The 22,633-nt window shown below is 39.5% G+C and overlaps 1 protein-coding gene across 4 annotated transcripts in view; it reads left to right on the top strand.

Annotated features, from left to right (window-relative positions):
- The window catches only part of LOC149311395 (adhesion G protein-coupled receptor B3), a 640,955-nt gene that overhangs the window by 460,264 nt on the left and 158,058 nt on the right, over positions 1–22,633 (top strand). The window lies entirely within an intron of this gene.

Genomic DNA, 22,633 nt, shown 5'->3' with positions numbered 1-22,633 from the left:
TGAAAGAAAGAAGAGCGGCACATCCAGGAAATAAGTCTAGCATATGTACCACTTGGCCATGGAAACTCGCTGGTTGACCTTGGGCAAGTCACACTCTCACAATCACAGAAGAAAGCTGTGGCAATGCCAAAACTGCTCTGAACAAATATTTCCAATATAACCCTTTGATAGGGTCAGCATATGTCAGAAATAACTTTAAGGTGCACAACAACAGCAGCAACAACAACATGAACAGTGACCAGACCTAAGAGAACAAGATTTTTTAGTGGGAAAGCAAAGGTAAGAATGACATGGATCCATGTGTTAGAAGAAAGAGAAAATCAAAATCCCTCCATCCCCATGTTCGTCACCCTTTATATGTTGAGAGCATAATGTTTTGCACATTTTCAACACCAATTTCACATGAATTGCATCAAGCGAGTAGCATTCAAAGACAAAGGCATATTAATCTGTATCAGTATGCAAATAGATCTTGTAGCATCTTTGATAGTGAGAGCAAGGAATTTGCAGCATAAGCTTTCATAGACTGGGTCTACATCAGTCTATGAAGGTTTATGTTACAAATTTCTTTCTCTCATTTAGTTTCAACAGAGCTACAAGATGCCTTTACATGAATCAAATTACTAGATCTTCTTTATTGAAAAGTACTATGGAATTAGTAGAACTTCTTTACTGAAATGCGTAGATCATCTTTATTGAAAAGTACCCTATGAAAAGCTCAAAGAATCTTGGGGTGCATCTGCACTGTGGAAGTAATGTAGTTTGACACTACTTTAACTGCCATGGCTTCATCCTACAGTATCTTGAGATTTGTAGTATTGAGCTAAAAGGACATGTAAATACAACTGGGATGGTTGTGGAAACAAGAAAAAGCCCTCTTCAAAAGATCTTAAAACCTGGGCAGGTTTATGTTGGAAGATACACTCTTGGTCTAGATCCAAGTTGTATCAGTTTATTTATTTGTGAAAACATTTATAGTTTGTCTTTTGACCAAAGACCCTCCATCTGTCTATTAGCCACGCTAACCATAGTGGATCTACAGTGACATATACGTCACATGAATTGTCCCTTTGCAATTCTTTTGGATTTATACTTATAAATAATCTAAGTTTCATGAGCCACATGATACAGATCTCATGATGATACAGACAAATTTGTAAATATCCTTTAAAAACCAGAATCTCTACAAAACATCCCCCCTCTCTTTCTCTCGGTGTGTGTGTGTGTATACACACTTCTTTATTAAAGTAAGATGTTAAAATGGGGCTGCTCATAGCCTTGCAAGGCTGAAAGCTTGAATCGCATCAAGTGTCTAATCAGAAAGCAGAGACTCTTCCTTGTACAAAATTGCTTCTTCTGTCCCTGCAGGACTCCCAGTTACAGGACTTTAAAGCTGTGACAGTTTTAGGAATCGGTTGAGATGGGGGCAGCAGATTGGAGCCTTGTCCATTCAAACCTTTCTGTAGGCATGACTCTGAAGAAGATTTTGGTTTAAAGTACATGCTTAACATAAAATGCTGTTTGACCTTCAGTCACATATCTAAAGAAGAAGCAAGCAGGAAAGGCTTAACCTGTCCTTTCCAAGGTTTTTTTTAAAGAGCCATGTGCATGCTTGAGCTCATTTTCTACACTATTCAGAATACCATTATATTTTGTCCTTTGGATTGCTAAGTTAAATGCACACAATGTAAAGCAGACATTAGCCCATAGTATATTTGTATATGTATTTAGCCTTCGGATAGTAGGCTGAACATGATTTCTGAAAATAACTATTATAGTTCCCTTTCTGTGCCATTTCTGTTCAACTTAAATCTAGCACTGGAAGTGGAACAAATGTTTAACAGCACAATAGCTTTTACTTTTGGATAAATACAACAAACCTTTGACAATCCAGCACTGTGCAAAACCAAGCAATTTTACAATATCTTGTTGGCAGTATTAATGGATCTAACTGCTACAGTGGCCTAATTTAGGATTCATGGAAATCAATAAGTGTTTGACTTGTACATGGACAGAATGAGCTAACACTGCTGATAAACTCCCTCTTCTAATTAATAAAGTAAACCTGGAAATCCTTTCCTTACAGTGATTAAACTGTTACCAGAAAACAGAAAAGTTTCTATGCCTGGTTTAGATTTATTCTCTGGGATTCAACCTGGGAGACTGTTTTTTCTTGTTGTCAATATAGGATACCTTCACCTTCTGAATTCATCCCAGGGCTTAAATACCCTAAATGCATCAGATCCTGTCTAATTGTTGGAGCTAAGCTGAATCAGCCCTGGTTAGATAAGAGACTGCCAATGGGTACCTGGTGCTGTAGGCTATTTTTCTGAGGAAGAAACTGGCAAAGCTTCCTCTGAGTATTCCTTGCCTAAGAAAACCCTATGAAATGCATGAGGTTCACCATAAATCAACAGGTGAATTGAAGGGATATATAGACACACATATGCAACCTTTCATTTCCCTTTATACACTCATACCCAATGCTTACTAATTTTTCTCTGGTGTAGCTTACTCCTATCATTTCCTTGGCTCTCAAATATGAGTTGGTCCATGCCTAACAGTTTGGAAGTGAAATATAACCACCCCAAAATAATATTGTTTCTATATTTTCTGTAGTTTTGCTAAAGTATACTTGTTTTCAAACCAAAAGACAGTGACCAGAATCTTATTGATAGTTCCAACCACTAAATAAATGGAATTGACCTATATGTTCATTCTCATTTCTACTACTGATTCAATGAATCTACCATTAGAATTTGGGCCAAAGATTTTTATTAAATTTTTAAAATGACTTCAACAGAGTTTTGTTCAATGATATAGGTTGCTGGCCCATTACCAACCGATTAAGAGTGACAGGCCCATGGACACTTGGAGGTGTAGTCCAAAATAAATAAATAAACAAATAATAATGGAATGCCTGAGCAATTCTGGACTTGAAAGTAGGGATCTAAATCTTTACTTATTTCATCCTTGCATAGTTTTAAGTTTTCTCTTTGCTGGGTGAGGTTATGAGACTGTTTTTAAATTTTTCAATGATATTTCAAATTGCAAGATTTTTTTTCAAAAATTGTATTGTTTGCACATTTTTCCACAAAAAAACCTCTGATATTATGAAAATCTTGTAGCAGTTGACCATTTTCTTGATGAAGTGTGTCAATGTGCTGATACACATTTTCTTCAGAAAATTTGCAAGCCTTCTTCCCATCCCTTGGATTTCTTCAAGGGCACTGAGGCTGACAGAATCACCCCGGGTGGTGGGTGGGAGCAGGCTATTTTATACAGAATGTATTCTTCTTGATATGCCTGCTTCATAGCAGGTGCTTTATGAAGGGGCACTTCAAATAGAGGGTGCTACTGTATATAATTATCTTTCATTGATACCACCCCACCCCCCAAAATTGTGAACCACAGATGATCACTGTACATTCTTGGGGTGATGTGGGGAGTGTTCCTATTCATTTTGGATTTTTTCTCTCCTGGATGAAATTTACCAAGCAGTTACATGTTCATGCTGTAGTGGTATAGTGGTTTGAGCATTGGACTATGACTCTGGAGACCAGGGTTTGAATCTCTGCTCAGCCATGGAAACCCACTAGGAGACTTTGAGTAACTCTTAACTCTCTCAGCCTTAGAGCGAGGAAGACAATGGCAACCCCCTTTTGAAAACTCCATAGTATGTTCACCTGAGGGTGGCCATAAGTCAGAAATGACTTACAGGCCCACAACATCAAGACATGTGCACGAGGCATTGCCAAGTGGATGATCCACAGTAGCACGCATGAAGTCTGTCTTACAAATAAGTTTGTAACAGTGAGTGCTCATGATCCAGTTGCAGATCCATCTGCCTCTGGACTTCTTGGACATTGCCTGTTGCCCCTTTAGAGGGAAATGAGAATCCCCTTAGTTCCTGTTCCTCAAGATGTCGAGAAGACAGTCTCCCATTGATCTCTGGAAGTTTTTTATCCTTATCCATGACAGAAATATGTGGCAAGCTTATTAAGGCTCATGAAGATGTATTCCTTTTCTCCTTCAAAGAAGTATTTCTAATTTCATTTTACTGATGCATGATCCAATTGGTGTGTATTAGCTTGGCCTAAAGAAGGAAGGTAGTTCTTTTTAAGGAGAAGCCATTCATCAAGTGTCCAGTTTTAGGAGGAGCTGAGTAGAATAAAATTTCCCAAAGGATAATGTGTAACATTTTATGTGTATCATTATGGTGTTTTATTTGGGATAATACACCTTGGGTTACTATTAAGTAACCCAAATATAATTCAGGTAGAAGTAGCCTATTATAAATTAATTACATTTTTCTTTTTATGGTACTTTCATGAACAACAATGCAGCAAGAAAACACGGGTGAATGTCAGCAGTGTACACAACAACTGCAATAACAGCAGCAACAACAAAAATCCACATTCTATCCAGTTACTTTTTTATGGAGATGATTCTTCATTGAATTAAAATATTTTACATGTTCAGATTTGGTGTGTAAACTGAAGCCCATAAAGTTCTTGACAGTTAACTCCCACTTAATTCAAAGGAACTAAGGGCCCAAACAGATGCAGTGTGGGAGATCTGTGACCAGATCTTCCAACATTTTTTGCTTAACTCAAAGCAGTTGTGAAAGGCTGCTAATAGGATCTGAGAAACAATGTTGGGCGTAGGTGAATTAACTCTTCCCTGTCATGCACTTTCCTGGATTCAAATCATCCCCAGATGTAGCTGTCTTTACTAGGCAAAAGTGAAAAAGAGAAAAGAAACATCAAAATGCAGGTGGGAGAAGGCGGAAGAGGAGGTGGCAATCCCCATTCAGTTTCCCAAAATAAATATGTTTTATAATGTCAATTATATGTTTCTATTTTTTTAAAAAAAATTGTTGTGATAGAATAGTATAGAAGTCCCAAAACTTTATTATTCTAGATGTTGTGGACTTCAGCTCCCAGAATTCCTGACTGTTGGTCAAGCTGGTTGGGACTTCTGGGAGTTGAAGCCCAAAACACCTTGGAGGATCAGAGTTCAGGAATCACTGGAAAAGTACTTCAAGTGTAACATTTCTATTAGCTCTGGGAGAACTTCAAACTATTACATCCCTAAAAATCCTATTAAAACACATTGGTACTGTACAAGTCATTTATTCTTTCCTTTTTTTATAATTTCAAATATTTATACCTAGGCTGACCATATGTACTGTTTTAAATAGGACAGTACTAGTTTTTTTCATATTTCCAGACTGTCCCATTGTTTTAATACAAATGTCAGTTTTGTCCTGTTTTCAAGAAAAATGCCCGGTTATATTGTGAAAATGGTTTGAAGATCCCTGTTTGAAATGGTGGTGGTCAAAAAAAATTGTCATGGAGTGTGAGAAGTTTTATGATAAAGTGTTGAAAGATTAAAATTTGCTGCATAAGATTACTTCATCGGAGAAATAGTCATGGTGAAATACAATACCCTCCCACTACATCTACCTAAATGTTGGTATGAGTTCAGTCACTGAAGAATAATTGTTATTAACTTTTGTTATCGTCTTACTTTTACATTAACACAGAATATAACATAACCATGTCCCATTTTTGCCATCCCAGTGTCCCGTTTTTGTCTCAAGGAAATATGGTCAGCCTATTTATACCCCATCCTTCAGCCAAAAAGGCTCTTAGAGCAGTTTACAAATTGTTAATTTGACAGTTCCCTAAAATAACACACAAGGAAAGGGGGATGGCAGTGGGGTAGAGTATTAGATTCATCAGATGCTGGTTGCTCTCCTTCTCTTGTAATTGGCAGAACAATGCCAACTGGAATATAGAAAGCTTAGGGCTCTCACCAAATGCTGGGGCCCAGACCCAATGGAGCTGTGCTTGGTTTCATCCCCAGAGCAATATTCTGGGGCACTTACATGTGGGCTATATTTTCTATGTGTCTTGGGCAGGAGAACAACATCTATATTTGATTCTATTAGCAGCCTTTCATTATTGCTTTGATGTTAAGCAAAAAAATGCTGGAAGATCCAGTCACAAGTCTCCCACACTGCATCTGTTTGGGCCCTTAGTTCCTTTGAACTAAGCAGGAGTTACTTTTCAAAAACTTTATGGGCTTCAGTTTACACACCAAAATTGAACATGTACATTGTTTCAATTCAAAATCTTTCTGGAGGAAAGTGAAGGACAGAAGCTAATTATATTAAAATTTTCTTCTTGATTTACAGAGTATACACATGATCTTTAAGGCCTACCAAGTACATACAGTATTTAAGACTGTGTTGTGTATTCTATGTGTCTGAATTCCCCTCTACATGTGAGTTTAGGCTTACATGCTGAAGGGTCACAAAGGTAAAAATTTTTTAACTAATTTGGGGTTAATATTTTCAGGGAAGCACCATTTAAACCATATAATCCTAGACCATAAATCATGGTTCTGATCAGATTGTTGTTGTTGGGAGATTGTCAAGGGAACAGCCAGTTATGCTCCTGCAAATTTGAAAGACAGAGTCATTTAACAGTATAATGGATGGCTTTCTTGCAATTCTGAATACATCGCTGCAAAGTCTTCTGATGGATGTTTTGAACTAAGTGTAGCAGTCAATAATAATAAAAAAAGAATTGTATGCACATTTAGGCATGGTAGGGGATTTCACAGAGATGAGAGCGAGCTTTGAAACACTGCAATTCATATCCATCTCAGTCTGTCCACTTAAATCAACATGTTGTGGGTGTCATTCCAGCTCCTGGCATCTTTTTTTTGTTGTTTTGATTTGTTTGTTTGTTTTTTATTTTTGTCAAGCATGAAACATTTTAACAGAATTGCGTGCATCAAATCAAAATCCTTCTGGAAGAAAGGTGGCACAGAAATTCACTATATTAAAAATCCCCTCTTGTTTTATATTCTTTCTTGATCTTTAAGGCCTACCAAGGACATCTTTATGATTGTTGTGTATATTATGAGTGTCTGAATTCCCCTCTATGTGTGGGCTTAAGATGGGACATACTGAGAGGCACTGGAGGTTCACAAAGGTATACTTTCCTTATAGAAGAACAACACCTATATTTGGGATTAATATTTTCAGGGAAGCACCATTTAGATCATATAATCCTAGATCATATATAACTATGTGATTTAAATCACATAGGTTCATAAAGGTAGAATTTCCTTCTCCTAAAAATACCCCTCATTTTTGAGTCAGTACTCACTTCTGTCCTCCAGTAGGATGGCTAGGAGGCTCAGAAGAAGTGACAGAAGAAGTGACTAGTAAACTGCCCTCCTCCCCAGCACCTGTTAACTAAAAATAATTTGTAAAAAATAATTTTATTAACATTTAGTATTAACAATTTATTAACCAATGCTACAATTTTCTGTGTAAAAAATTTAATAGTCCACTAATTGCATCACATTTAATTAGTCACTTCACATGACTAATAAATTTGTCGTATTCTCTTTTTAGTGGACATTGTTAGCATTTTGAACAATGGGGCCACGGAGGGCTTTAATGATCTTTGAATACTGCCATGCAGAGCAAGCCAATAAGGTACAGGGATGTGCATCTTTGAATACTGCCATGCAGAGCAAACCAATAAGGTACAGGGATGTGCATCTGAATGATGGAAAGCAATAACAAAATATATTTGTGGGATATTCTACAGGAGAAGGCTGTCTCACTTTGTCAAGGGCTGAACTTGCCAAGCCTTTTCTAGCAACTGGCCATTAAGAGGGCATAAACCTCCAGCATCAGAGCAAACCTTTCTTGCAGTGAAGTGAGGTACATAGTGTTCACATACAAAGGCCTCATTCTGCACTTGCCTGCCACTACCAAGCAACCTTCATTCAGAAAACCCAGGAAGTCTATATACAATAGCTGCTCAGGCTTCATGGAGAATATGTTCCACAGGCCATACAGCCATTGCATTGTGCATGCCTATTTATAATTTATGTCCAACTATGCTATGCTGCAAGTATAGGATTAGTAGCTTACACACTCTGCCAAATTTTATAGTAATCTGTGGTAGGGTTTTTAATATCCTTGTCATTGGTGAAAGATTAACAGCAGCAGCACCAGTCTCTCACCAACCATTGTCAGACCCACAATTTTTAACTTCCAGGAAGACTTTTTGACTTTTCTATTTTATGTCTCTTGAAATAAGCACTTTAATAAGACAGCACTTGACTACAGATTATAATATATGAAGGGTGACAAATAATACACAGGCAGGCAGACAGATCAATGGATCAAAGGTAAAATTAAGACAAATATTTCTGCTCTGAAATGATCCTAAATTTTAGGCTGAGTTTACAAAAGAAATATTATGCAGATTCTTAACATTTCCTGCCTGTTTTTATTTAACATCATTCCTCTATCATACAAAGAATACAATCCTCCCGTATGACTGCAAGGCTGCAATATGACTGTTTCAGCACGACAGCCACAATACTTTCACAGTGTTATCCAGTCCATAGCTAGTAAATTCAATGGAGACTTATTCCCAGTGGTGTATAGCATTGAAGCCAAAAACTCATACTAAATATCTTTTGGAATTCAGTACTGTATTTCATTGGCTTCAGTTTGATTGTCTGCAGTGAGGTGTCAGTGATGCATTCAAAACTGCAGCTCCAGCATGGATTAGGTACCCCTTGACTTCCTTTAGCATCTTTCTTGGACTTAGATGCTTGATTCCTAATCTTTTCCTCTGTGGATGGAAAGTGCTTGCATTCATAAAAGGAAGATCGTTCTCATGGAAGAACCTGTTCCGCAAACACAGTTCTCTTTCTGTGAGAAGAAACTGCTCCTCTCATGGAGCAAAAAAGTTAAGTTTCAAGCCAAACTCAGAGACTGAATTATGGGGGAGAGGATATTCTCCTCCCTTTCAAAACATACTTATAAGTGGGAAGAGAGTGTTAATCTGTACTGGTAACTCAGAACATGGAAATGGGAGAAAGATTAAATTATGTGGGTTTTAGCCTTAAGACAACTATAATGTTTGAGTGCAACAAGATATCATTTTGAACACTGTTGATCATCCAGCTGACCAGGCATATAAATTCTATGTAGAAAATGTGATATGCATCCCCACTTCTGTAATTTTGCAAATCTTCTCTACTCTCATGCTTGCTTCAGACTTTACAACTTTAATTGAATAAATCCTCCTGGCTTTCATGTCCTGTTTTGGGAATTATTTAATAGTTTCATAAACCACAGTTTCCCTGACATCTGACTCTGATCTGCTTCTAGTTTCATATATTTGTTCAGAGCAGGTTTGCCATTGCCTTCCTTTGAGGCCGAGAGAGTGTGACTTGCTCAAGGTCACCCAGTGTGTTTCAGTGGCTGATTGGGGGGTTTGAACCTTGGTCTCCAAGAGGTTTAGTCCAGTGTTCAAAGCACTCCACCATGCTGACTGTCAGTGTGAGATGTTCATGAAATCACAGTGTGATCTTTGGTGCAGCCTTGGTGCCTAATCTAGATTTATTTATTTATGTGTTTATATTACATCTATAATCTACCTTTCCCACAATGAATTCAAGATTTTATACCTTTCCTCACTTTATCTTCCCATCAACCAGACAAGGTAGATCAGGCTGAAAGAGAGTGATTGGTTCACCCAGTGAGTTTAGTGGTTCAGATCCCAGTCCAACACTAACCATTTGCTGGCTCTGAAATGCTGCTGTCACATCAGCTCAAAGTCTTTTTTCCACCATGATTCCTGGGAGCCACAATGTGCTGTCAAAGGGAATTGATGTCTAAGATCAGCCTCCTTATGAATTTTGCATGCTTCGGGGGGGGGGGGGGAGGGGCAATATCTGGTATAAAATATAAAGTAGCAAAGCTGATATGAGGACTTTGGCTGATCAGGCATTATGGCAGCACAACTGAAATATGTAGCATATGTTCATTAAGTTAGTATTATGGTGATAACTCCTATGGCGCTCCCTTTACCCAACCCAACACTGGGTTTAGTTTGTGAGTGGCTTTGAATTTCATTGGGTTAAAATTTTGTTTCTAGTTGAGATGCAGATAGGATTGACCATTGATTTAGAGATCCAGGAGAGGAAATACCAGGGGTTTGGTTAGTTTTTGTTTGTTGAAAGTGTTAAACATTGCGAGGAGGAATGTTTAGCCACATTTACTGAAATGCTCAAATCCTCCTACATTATTGGAGAAAAATATAATTCTAAATATGATTTGTTTGATCTACAGACCTTAATCCAGAGTTTACAAACTCACTGTTATTTGAATGACAGAATATTTACATTCATTATTTCTTATTTGTTCATTTCAGAAATTCATTATTTTTTTTAAAAGATTGAAGCAAGTGAAAGATGTGACTCAAATGAGTCACATGGGAATATACATGCTTTGCTATGGACCTGGCCTAAAAGATGAATATGGTATTTTCCCTTCCTTAAATGCTACTTGCAGCTGTGATTGGGATTCATTCCCTTTTTAAAAAAATAATCTTTATTGACTTTTATACAAATTAAAAAGGGTACATCATTGCTCTTACTTACATTTCAAACTTCATTCATCTTATATACCCCCTTCCCCTCCCCCTTCTTTTCCTCAGTTTTCCATTGTTACTATTTATATTAGCTATACATTTTCTCTCTATTCCTCAGTAAAAGTAGATTTAATTCCTTTATCTCACTCTTCTGTCTACTCTTTTGCTTAATTACTAAGATTGTATCATCAATTTTCTTTTCTAGCCCATGTTACAAAACATTCTTATCTTGGGATTCATTCCCAATGGCCACAATTCAACCCAGGTCTAGGGTACATATGGCCTTCCTGCTGTTGTAGAACTATTCTTCTCATCATCCTTGCTGGCTTGGGCTGATAGAAGTTGGTGGACAGTAACAACTTGAGGATTACTCTTACTTAGGTTTAGACATATTGAACTCACTGGGACTTACCTCCAAGTTGACTTGTCTAGGCTTGCCCTGTTACCCCTGAGCTTATTGCTTTCCATACGTAATTCACTTCTGGGAGTTTAAACAAATTATGTATATTTGGAGGTGAAATACTGTCAGAATGCGGGACCAGAAAATGCAGACACATCTTTTCCATTAATGTGGCCAACACAGATGAATTTAATTCAAAAAGACCAAAGGTACTCTTGCTTTTCTGACAGAAGAAATGAGACTATCATTCTGGAAAGTGGCTCCCCCCAGCTTGCACATTCCAAAGACTGAGTCAAAGAAACCATCTTTCTGGAAAAAGCTTGTTAGCATGTCTTTTCTCCATCTAAGTGGTATTATAGGTGAAAATCAGATATGATGGCCTTGCTGCCTCTTTACATGTTGAGTTTATGTAAATCAAACATGAGCAGTCTCTCTCTCTCTCTCTCTTTGCAGCCCTAGTCTGTGATAAAGAGTTTGGGGAGTTCTAGTCAATGGTGAAGAATTATGGGTGTAAATGTTATGTGGTTAATCTTCCTGTGTATAAATTTTGACAATAGTTTGACAACGGGGGAAGTTGTCCCCACTGCCATGCACTGCCAAAGTAAGACCAGAGCACATATAAAAAAGGAAGGCTTTATATCCTGTAAGCACAGTGGTAAGCTGTTATTCAGATAATTAGCAACTGGTATTAGGAGTCACCAGTATGAGTAAGGGAGTAATAACCCACTCAGTAATAAACAAAACCTACCTCCCCCCACCAAGGATTCGTCAGAGGAGAATAATGTGGTAATTGGCGTACATTATGTGATCAGTGCATTGCTACATGAATAGTTTTTACAGTGGTGCCCTGGCACATTCATAGTAATCATTATTTTTAATTACACAAAATAGTGGTGGAGTTAATATGACATTTGTACCCTATATTTCAGCAAGCCTTAATAATCATGTGTGGGCATACTATGTCATATTACCTAGAAAATACTATATGATGTACAATAAGGAAAATATGGCTGCACACATTGTCATGGGTGGTCTGGCCATTTCAATGTGATCAGTGTTAGTGCTGTTATCTCGGTACTACTCAAAGTGCCCAGGGGTAACATTTTAATGCACTAGGTCTCATTTCAATCTAAAATGTGTGCCCCGAATGGTATTGGTTGATTGTTCCAAGTGCAGATTTAACACAACAGGGGACTGCATAGCCAGCAGGTGAATGAAAAAAAGAAAAAGTTAATGTAGATGAAAAAATGGGGAAGAAACTGAAGACTAGGTCTGATCATTTGCAGCAGGGGAATGCCCAGACACTGGGGACATAAATAATAGTCAATGCTTTTATTTAATTAAAAGAAAACAAGCATGCAAGCAAAAAAAAAAAAAAAAGTTCAGAAAATGACGAAAGGAGTTTTTACATCAGTAATGCTATAGGTAAAATGTCTAGTACACAGCTCTTTGTACAGGTCCCCGCCTTTCAGTAATCCCAGCAGCAATGGTGTGCCAAGTTTTAGGGAATCTTCTTCTCTAATATATTGTCCTTTCATTGTGTTATATCATATTAAAATAATGTATTCCTAATTAACATGGCTAATTATTCTAGTTTTATTTTGTCAAAACAAAAGGTAATGCCTGATTATAAAAAGTATCTATTTTTAAAACTAAATACGCATTTAGATCTCATTTATATTCTAGTAATTACTTAAATGTAGAGATGCAATTTTTGGCTTTGGGCATGCTAAATTTACTCTTCTCGAATTTCGATGTTTGCCTTTGTTAATTACTTAATCTTGTTGTCTTCTTGTTGGAATGGGAAATGACAGCTTGTCAAATGATAATGAAATGACTAGAAATATGAATAGCATGAGTGACTTGAAGGAAGAGAGCATTTGACCAGATAGAAAATAGTCTGCATCCATTTCTAGGCAAGCCCAATGTGCATCTTGCAAAGAAAAGGTTACCTGGGACTATATGTGACTAATGGGAAACAACTGTGTGTTCACTGCACAAAAAAAATTAATCCTCTAAGAAGATACCACCAAGGCTCATAAATCTTAGTCATAGGGTGAATTTTCAAATATGGTATGTTACATCATCGAGAGTTGAGAGCCAGTATGCTGTAGTGGTTTGAACATTGGACTACAACTCTGGAAACCAGGGTTCAGATCCCTACTTGGCCATGGAAACCTACTGGGTGACTTTGGTCAAGTCACATTCTCTCAGCCTCAGGAAAAGGCAAAGGCTTCTGAAAAAAAATCTTGTCAAGAAAACTCCATGATAGATTTGCCTTAGGGTCACCATATGTTGAAAACAACATGAACGCAACACAACAGGAGATGTGTAAAATACAAATGAGTACACAAGTAGAATTGTGGTACAACCTATTATTCTGTCAAAATGTAAGGTACAGCAAAACTTTGTTATATTTACAGATTTGATCCACTGCTTTGTCACCTTTAAAGTGCACTTCTTTGTTGCTTCCAAATAATAAAACCAGGCCAGTTTCCAATGACCCACAGAAATCTGGAATATGTGTGAGTGTGGCTGTGTGTGTGATTCAAGGGAAAAAAGGAAGGAGGTGTATACATTGGCAACTTAATAAAACCTCCACATCTGAGCATAACTTTGCTTTAGCTTTAGCCTAGGGCAGACGATGATGTACAAAGATATACATGAGGCTAGTCTGGCTGAGAATCGTGATCCTCCTCTCAGAAATTGGTCAACCTGGTCAAATCAATTTTGCTGAAGCATCTGTAATTTTTTAACTGGGCAGAAGCCCAGCATATAATATTAGCAGATGCCACTTTGTAATCAGTAGAATATTAGGTGAACAATGTGGTAGCACAAAATTTTGTTGCACTGATAGATCTTTTCATATATTGTAGCATTTGAAAATGGGTTCTGGGGCTAAGATCTACCTCCAAAATAAGCAAGCCACATCTCATGTAAAGACTAAGCATGTGTATATATCTAGAATACAGATTCCATTTTGTTATATCCTGATTAAGCAAATTAATACATGACAAATGGTGCATCTTTCTATGCGATGCTGAAAAATGAGACCAAAGTAACAAATTACTGTGGCAAATTGACCCCCATAAGCCTATGATGAACATGCCGTTGGAGCATCAGCTATGCCTTACATATATTAACTGGAAGCTCCCACTGGGAGCACTGAAGAAGAGTGGGAGTTACTGAACTTGGAGGTCAGAATGACAAGTTTGAGGTAAAAATTCAGTTGAAGAATAGAGTGGCTTGAAGTTAGAGAAAGCTAGGAGGACAAATACACAGTATTTATTTGTTTGTTTAAACACATTTATAGACAGTGCCCTCCAGTCAGAGACCATGCCTTCCACCCGGAGTAACCATGATTACTTGTTGTTGTTGTTGTTGTTTCCCTTCAAGTCATTTCTGCCTTTTGGCAAACTTCAGACATGATGTAGTGGTTTGAGTGTTGGATTATGACTCCGGAGGTCAGGGTTCAACTTCCCCTGGCCATGGAAACACACTAGATGACCTTGGGCAAGTGACACTTTTTCAGCCCAAAAAACCCCATGATAAGTTCACCTTAGGGTCATCATAATTCAGAAACAACTAGAAGGCACACAACAATAACAACAACAACAACAACAAGGCACAGACTTTTATGGGGCTGAAAGTGTGTGACATGCCAAAGTTCACCCAGTGGGTTTCCATGGCTGAGTAGGAAACTGAACACTCCAAAGTTGTAGTCCAATGCTCAGACCACTACACCACACTGGCTCTCAAAATATTCAATAGAATAACACAAAATGGAAACATAAAATTAAGTCACATTAACAAATTGTTTGTCCTTCAAATCAAATCAAATTAAATAGCATCTGGTTATAGCAATTTACAGCAAAGCATTTATTGTGGTATTATAATAATTAAATGATAACCAAAGTTATGTTGATTAAGGACACACACATACATACACACACACACACACACACACACACACACAAGTTGCTTTATAACTCATATTTTCTCCCAAGGAATGTTAGAATTAAATTTCTCTGGTTTAATGTTACTGAGGCCCCATTCCCACTTGCAATTAAACCGATTTGCCATTTGTCTTTGCTCCATGTTGGTGAATCGATTCCAAAAGGTCCCGTCATTCCCACTATGAAAGGGGATCTTTTGATTATCCCCTTGTAATCACTTCTTTTTTGGCACAATTGTCATCCCCACTAGTTTGTGCCACTTCAAAATGCATGTCAATCATCTGCACATCATCGATGAAGTAAGCGGCAAAACTATATATATATTTTTTAAAATGATAGATTTGATGCATTGGTTTTGCAACTGCCATTGGCCTGATAGCCTGGCTTACCTCCCAAGTAATTGCAAGTACTGTAGTTGCATATTCAATGAATTGAATCTTCTATCAATTTTTTAAAAAAATCATGCGCTCATAGGTCACACCACAAGCACGAAAGTGGTACTGAAAAGGGTGGTAGTGGTGGATCTACCAAACACTGAGGAGGGATGGCAAACACTCCTCTGCCATTAGTCCTTCCCCTCCAGAATGATGTGATTCAGATCCATCATTCTTACTCATTGAACACGCTTCGGGATTCTAAAGAACTAATGCCAGGAAAGAGCAGTTTTTCCCCATTTGCCTCATTTCATCGTGATTGAAACTGATCACAGTAGGATCAGAACTGGTTTCAAATGGGAGTGACGGTCATATAACCTGACCAGCAATTCGCTTTAAATCATAGTGGGAACTCAGCTTGAAAGGTCTTTCTGAGGATGGCATCCACCTCAGGCAATGTATTAACCAGGGTTTCTTTGGGCAAATATAACATTTAACCTGCATTTTAACCAGGTTTGAATATATATCCTGTAAATGTCATGATGTTCTTGCATTATTTTGACTTACAGGGAAACAGAGGTCAGGGTAAGTGGGGTGACCTTAAGCATCTTGATTCTAAACATTTGAGAAGGAAGAGGTCTGGTTTATTCTTTTTCAAAAATAACCAGGCACTGTAAAATATTTTTGTTTGGTTATTTAAAAAAGGGTTTTGTACTATCCATTCTTATCACTATATTTTGTTTTAGGTTAAATTGTGACACATCTTGGGTACCATATTGGGAGAGAGGCGGGATGAGAAAGAAAGAAAGAAAGAAAGAAAGAAAGAAAGAAAGAAAGAAAGAAAGGAAAAAATAATAATAATTTGATTAGCTTTCATGGAGAGAAGATGGAAAAAGTACAAGTGCAGTATCAAGCTGAATGGACTAGATATGATCTTAAACTGAATTAATCATACACACATACACATATTTATTTTCTTGTTTATATATAAAATAGAAAATATAACATTTGCATTTTTTATAAATGTAGACAATTCATTGCAAAATACATAGAATTTAGCATACACGCAGCATTTCCACCAGCTGACACTCAAAATGATGGATTCTGAGCCAGCAGAGGGATTTGGATATTGTGGTGGACAGCACAATGAAAATGCTGACCCAGTGTGCAGCTGCTGTTAAAATAACAACAATGATAGCAAATTCCTTGTTGAACATAATTAGAAAAGAAACTGAAAACTGACCATGTCAAACTGTCCTCATGCAAATCTGCAGTGCAACCATACATGGAATGTTGTGTACAGTTGTGGTCACCATGCCTCAAAACTGTCATTATAAGGTCAGAAAAAGTACCAAAAGGGGCAGTCAAAATGATCAAGGGGTTGGAGTTACTCTTCTACAAGAAAGATTTCATTTGGAGCTGTTGACCTAGAAAAAGAGGCAAGGCTGGGTAGTGGATAAAGGACCATAAGAGTATATATTCAGTAGGGAAAAACTGGATAGAGAGAAGCTTTTATTTAACTCACAATATCAAAACCCAGATTCATCCAATGAAGCTGAATGGTCAGAGATTCAGGACTAATAGAAGCAAGAAGTTCACACAGCACATCATTAAACTGTGGAGTTCTTTGCCACAAGATGTAGTGATGGTTGCCAACTTACAGGGCTTTAAAAGCATATTTCAGGCAAATTTGTGGAGGTTAGGAACATCAATAATTACTAGTCAGGATGGCTATATATCATTGCCAGCACTCATCCTGTTTGTTGGTGGGCTTCCCTTAAAACTTCCCTAAACTACAAAGACCTTTGGTTTAATCCAGAAAGACTTCTATGTTCTTCATACTTTTCTGAATACAGACACAGAAATACATTCTTTATATGTTAATTTGTTTTGTGAGCACTAACTCTAGCCTAAATCCTACTAGTACTCCTGACTAGAGTAGACTCATTGACTCAACAGGGGTTGCTGATGAGTTGACTCAACATCCAACAATTGATTCAATGAGTACATTTTATTTGGGTACTTCACTAACCAACAAGATTCCACTTAATTTGCAGATAGTGCCAAATTAGGAGGGCTAGCTAATACCCCAGAAGACATGATCACAATTTAAAATGACCGTAACAGATCAGAAAGCTGGGCCAAAACTAACAAAATGGATTTCTACAGGGAGAAATTAGGGTGCTACACTTGGGCAGGACAAATGAAATGCATAGATATAGGATGGGTGATATCTGCTTGACAACAATACATGTGAAAGGGATCTAGAAATCTTAGTGAACCACAAGCTGAACATGAGTCAGCAGTGTGATGCAACAGCTAGAAAAGCCAATGCAATTCTAGGCTGCATCAATAGGAATATAGCATCTAGATCAAGTGAAGTAATAGTGCCACTTTATTCTGCTTTGATCAGATCTCACCTTGAATGTAGTGTCCAGTTCTGAGCTGCACAATTCAAGAGGGATATTGATAAGCTGGAGTGTGTCCAGAGGAGGACAACCAAAATGGTGAAAGGTCTGGAAACCATGCCCTATTAGGAACAACTTCTTAGGGAACTGGCTGTGTTTAGCCTGGGAAAAAGATTAAGAGGTGGCATGATAGCAATGTTTGAATACAGTAGACCCTCCTAACTCATGGGGGATCAGTTCCGGACCTCCTCTTGAGTTAGGAGACTCGCAGATAATGAAACCCCATTGAAATGAATGGGGCACACTCCTGCACATGAGCATAGGGTGTGCACCACCCTATGCTCAACAAGTCATCTTCAAAATGTAGAAGAGTAGCAAGAAAAAAAAGTATCCAGTCCAGCATTTGTTGTTGTTAACTGCCTTCAAGTTGGTTTTGACTCATGGAGACTCTATGAATGAGACACCTCCAAGATTACCTATCCTCCACTGCTCTGCTTAGGTCCTGCAAATTAATACCTGTGATCTCCTTAATGGAGTGCATCCATCTAGCATGTGGTCTTCCTCACTTTCTACTTCCCTACACCTTTCCTAACATTATTGTTTTTTCCAATGACTCACAATGATGTGAAGTATGACAACCTCAGTTTGGTCATCTTGGCTTCCAGGAAGAGTTCAGGCTTGATCTGTTCTGCAACTCACTTGTTTGTTTGTTTTGGCTGTCCACAGTGTCAGCACTCTTCTCCATCCACCATAGCAGAGAGAAAATAAAAGTCCAAGACATGTCAGGAAAACTTTGTGTGTACCCAAAGGGGTTTTGGAGGTGATAGTGTGTGATATCATCATATTACATTACTGAAGTCTGATAGGTTTGACATCCAAGTTGCATCTCAGATTCCTTATGTTCTCAGCTAGAAAGTCCAAAATCACCTCCTTGGGTCATCCAGTGCCTTCTGCTTGACCTTCTGTAGTATGCTATATGCCCAGCTGGTGTAATGTAGGAACGATCTGGATCTGGTGTTTAGTGATGGTGTCAAACCAGTAGGTCATTCCAGCTTTACTGACCATATCCCATCCATTCATCAAGGGGCTCTTCTTTGCTTTCCATGTGGGAACCTGTTGGAGGTCTTTCAGAACAGATCATCCCACTGCCTCTGTCTGTTAAGCCATGTCAGTTCCTCTTAAATCCTCATACTTCTTTAATATTTAATCAACCTTGATAAAAGTATTTCATTTATGGTTTAACTGAGTGTCACAACAAGACAAAATTCAGGAGAGGACATAAAATGAACAGGGGCGGCGGGGGGGGGGAGGGGGTCATCAAAGATGGTGCTCAGCTTTCCCCTTGCCCACCTTTCTCTTCGGGCTGAAATAATAAATCCCTGTCCAGGTTTTTTTGGGGGAGTTGGGTGTCTCCTCAATGGGAGCAGGAAGCAGTGATTGCCTAAAAGGGAGGCTTCCCTGAGTTTTCCTTTTTTATTATCTTTGTCTGTATCCACACTGCAGAAATATACTGGTTTGACACCACTTTGACAGCCGTGGCTCAAGGCTGTGGAATTCTAGGAATTGTAGTTTGTTGTGGCACCAGCTCTGTTTTGGTGCCACAATAAATTGCAGTTCTCAAACTCCCATAGCCTGGAGCCACGGCAGTCAAAGTAGTGTCAAACAAGATTATTTCTGCAGAGTGGATGCACTGTTTTGTGCCTTCAACCCATGCCTTACTTTTGGTCACCCTATATTGAGGTTTTGTTGGCAAGCTTTGTACAGAGAGTTTTTGCCATTGCCATCCTCTGAGGCTGAGAGAGTGTGACTTGCCCTAGGTCACCCAGTGGGTTTCATGGCTGAGCTGGGAATCAAAGCCTGGTCTCCACAGTTGTAGTCCAACACTCAAACCACCACACAGCTCTGGAAATAGTAATAATAATAATAATAATAATAATAATAATAATATTTATTTGTATACCGCCCTGTGGCGAACCAATCCGGGCAGTTGACAACAGTAAATATAACAAGAGTAAAATATAAAATTAAAAACATTATAATCCCTCCCCTCCTTAAGAAAGTATTTAAAAATATGACAGATTAAAAACACAATATCAAAGCATAAAACATAATTAAAACAAACTAAAAACCCTGGTGTCCCTCTAGAGATCCTCAACCATCACTAAAGATGGGGCCAAGAGAGGAAAGAGGGGATCAGGGAGCCCGGGCCGGGATGGTTAATCTGGAAATTAATATCCCACTTCCCCCCCCCCAAAAAAAAAATTGGGACTCAAAACAGCTAACTATTTTTAAAAAACCAATTAAAAACAGACCAAAATGTCCTTCCTTCCTTCCTTCCTTCCTTCCTTCCTTCCTTCCTTCCTCCTGGCTGCTTTCTCTTCTTATTTTAAAGTGAAAGTGCTAGGAAAGGGAGGCTTTTGCTCCCTGCCATCCAAAGGCATCTGGCAACCCAAGAAGGTGGGGAAAGGGTATGCCCATTTGTATGTGTTTAATGGTACAGTTTTAAGTTGTAAGTCGTGAGCTGCTTTGTGTCCCAATTTTAGGGAAAAGGTAGTAAATAATACTAATAGTAGTAATGGTGGGCAGAGTGTGTGTGAAGGCATGCAGACAAGGTGACCAGATGTCCTCACTGCAAAGGAGGACAAGAGACTACAAATTGTAGGGTGTTTGAGAAAAATGGAGGACATTCCAAAATAAAAATACTCATAGAAATGTAAATGTGTACTTCTTACTCATGCCCAAAATAGTGGAAGTTTTGGAATTCCTCCTGGATAGAAGGATGAAATGGAGGACATGTCCTGGAAAAGGAGGAGGAGACCCGGTCACTGTTAATTGTACTTGTTTTAATTTGCCCTGGTGTAATGGTTTGGTGAAGTGGTTTGAGCATTGGACTAAATATAAATATATGATTTAAATATGGCGGTATATAAATAAATATGATGATGATGATTTAAATTTTAAAGTTTGTCTTGAGTTTTTTTAACTCATAACATTTTAATTCCTAACTCCTTTAATGTTTAAAATGGTTTAATTGTTGTTGTTTAAATTTCGTATTTGTATATTTGAAACGTTTTTGTCCTATTTCTAAATGGGATTGCTTTACATTGGCTGCTCTCTGCCTTGAGAGTCCCTATATTGTGGGAAAGAGCAGGAGATAAGTAAGTCAATAAAAGAAAGGATAAGGATGAGAACAACAAACATGATGATGATTTAAATTGTAAGGTTTGTGAGAGCTTTGCTCTGGCACCACAACAAACTACTATTGTCCTGAAATCCCTGGGAGTCAAACTGGATTATTTCTGCTGTGGGGATGAACTCTAGATAAAATAGATGGTGGTGGTGATGGTGGTGGTGATGTTGATGGGGATGGTGAAGATGGGGTGATGGTGGTGGTAATGGGATGATGATGGTGGTGATGGTGTTGGGGATGGAGATGATGATGAGGGGGATGGGGATGCTGGGGATGTGGAAGGTGGGGCTGAGGGGTGATGGGGATGATGGGGATGGGGATGATGATGGGGATGGGGATGCTTAGGGATGATGGGGATGATGGGGATGGGGATGATGATGGGGATGGGGATGCTGGGGATGATGGGGATGATGGGGATGGGGATGATGATGGGGATGGGGATGCTGGGGATGGGGATGGTGATGATGGAGATGGTGATGATGGGGATGGGGATGATGATGATGGGGATGATGAGGAGGGTGGTGATGATGATGATGGGGATGGGGATGATGATGATGGGGATGATGAGGAGGGTGGTGGTGATGATGATGATGATGATGATGATGATGATGATAGGGATGGGGATGATGATGATGAGGGAGGGAGGGAGGGAGGGAGGGAGGAAGATTGTGTGAAGGCATGGGGGAGGAGGAGCAAGCAAGCTCCAGGGGCTCTGGTGTGGCGCTTAGGGGACGGGTCTTTCCTTGGAGGCAAGGGGTCTCCCTTGGGCCCCCAGGTGCCTCCCTTCCTGCCTCCCTTGCCTTCTCTCCGCTGCTTCCTCCGCGGCAGGAGAGCGGGGCTTGCTGCCTTTGCTTCCGTTTCTGCCGGAGCGGGTCATAGGAGGAGGACCTGGGTGCAGGGTAAAGCAAACCAAGGGGGCGGGGAAGAGTGGAATTGGGGTTTATTGCTTGGGATTTAACCCCTAGGGTCCTTTGGGGCTGGTTGGAGCCCTCTCCGCTTCTCTCCCACGCAGAGAGAGAGAGAGAGAGAGAGAAGAAAGGAGGAGGCAAAGGCAGGATGGAGGGATGGAGGATGAGCCTGAGAAAAGGAAGCCTGGAGGGCTGAACTGCCCCCCCTCCTCCTCTTGGAGCTTGAGCCAAAAAAAGGAAGGGACGGGTGGGCGAAGAGGTGGAGGAGGAGAAAGCACCCTCCTCTGCTGCTCCTTTCCCAGGGGAAGGGGCAAAGCTGAGCCTTGAAACCCCTCCGAGAAACAACCTCCATCCCTCCTTCCTTTTTTCATTCATTCATTCTTCCATCCGGAGCAGCTCCATCTGCATTTCTTCCAAAGAAAGCAAAGCAAAGGTGGGAGGAAGGCAAACGCCTCGCATGGAGCAGCAGCAGGAGGAGGAGGCTGAGCTGGTAGGCTGGCTGGGCCCTCCTTTTCCAGGACATGTCCTCCATCACTGCCTCCCGTCCGGGAGGAATGCCCCAAAGGTCTTCCATTAGGAGCAGGGAGTGATTATGCCCCTCGTTCCACCTCTCCCTTGTCTTGGGCCCCGTCCTCCATTCCCCTGGAAGAGTCCTCCATTCTGAGCACGACCAGGCAGACAGCAAGGGTTTCTGAGATGTCTCTTCCCCGCCTTCCCATGGACCCCGTCCTTCAGTTCTCTTTCCTTTGCTCTTGTCCTCCATTCTCCCTGAAGGTCCTCCAATCGGGACCAGGACCCTGGAGCGGCAATTGAGGATTTCTACATCCCTGCCTTTCCCTTTCCTGTGGCCATGTCCTCCATGTCCCTGGATAGGTCCTCCACTGGTAGCCAGGAGTGATGGTTGCTATGGGGGTGT

The sequence above is a fragment of the Sceloporus occidentalis genome, unplaced genomic scaffold (genome assembly GCF_023333645.1).
Source record: "Sceloporus occidentalis isolate IW3139 unplaced genomic scaffold, rSceOcc1.0.p SCAF_6, whole genome shotgun sequence".
In the NCBI taxonomy this organism is placed as follows: Eukaryota; Metazoa; Chordata; class Lepidosauria; order Squamata; family Phrynosomatidae; genus Sceloporus; species Sceloporus occidentalis.
The sequence above is the reverse complement of the archived record's forward strand: the minus strand, read 5'-3'. Positions and strand labels throughout refer to the sequence as shown.